Raw genomic sequence first — 737 nt, 5'->3', positions numbered from 1 at the left:
CACAATTATTGTATTTATATTTATCGTATTCACTGCAAAATTACGTTACTGATGATGTTGATTGGCGATAAATGCTGCAAGGAGATAGCTTAGAGGGTTATCTTCAAAATAGACTTACGAAATATCATGCTTAAATTAACCTGTTTTTAAAAAAATTCAGCAATTCAATTTGATTTTTAAAAAAAGATTAATATAATGTTCATTTTGTCACATACTCACATGTCATTAATAAATATAGACATATAAATTTAATTTATTATATGCCATTTTTCAATTCATTATGTAATATTTAACAGTGATACACAAACAAAATTATACAAAATAATAATTTAATTTAGTGGTATTTTTTAGAAACTAAATTATTAAAGCATTTAATTATTTTGAAGACTAATTTGATATTTTATATTAGACCATAGTTTTTTCCTTATTTATTATTTATTTATTTGTCCCGTTTAGACTTTAGACGATAGCTTTTCTTTGACTATCTTATGATTGCAAAATTTTATATCAACAGAGGAATGAAATTTATCAGAGAAAAGAAAATGTGATCCAAAAATTTGGAGACACGTTGAGTGCTTCCCGTTAGCGACTTAGCAAGTGGACAACAATAATCCTCCAACTTTGGAGGAGAAGCCATAAACAGTTCATGATATTTTGTATTTCCTTACCCATCATTTTTTCAATTTCATACAAAATCACATCAAATTATTATTTTATCTAAAGTCTTTCATATAAAT

The sequence above is a fragment of the Arachis ipaensis genome, chromosome B04, assembly GCF_000816755.2.
Source record: "Arachis ipaensis cultivar K30076 chromosome B04, Araip1.1, whole genome shotgun sequence".
NCBI lineage: Eukaryota > Viridiplantae > Streptophyta > Magnoliopsida > Fabales > Fabaceae > Arachis > Arachis ipaensis.
This window is presented reverse-complemented; position numbering follows the sequence as displayed.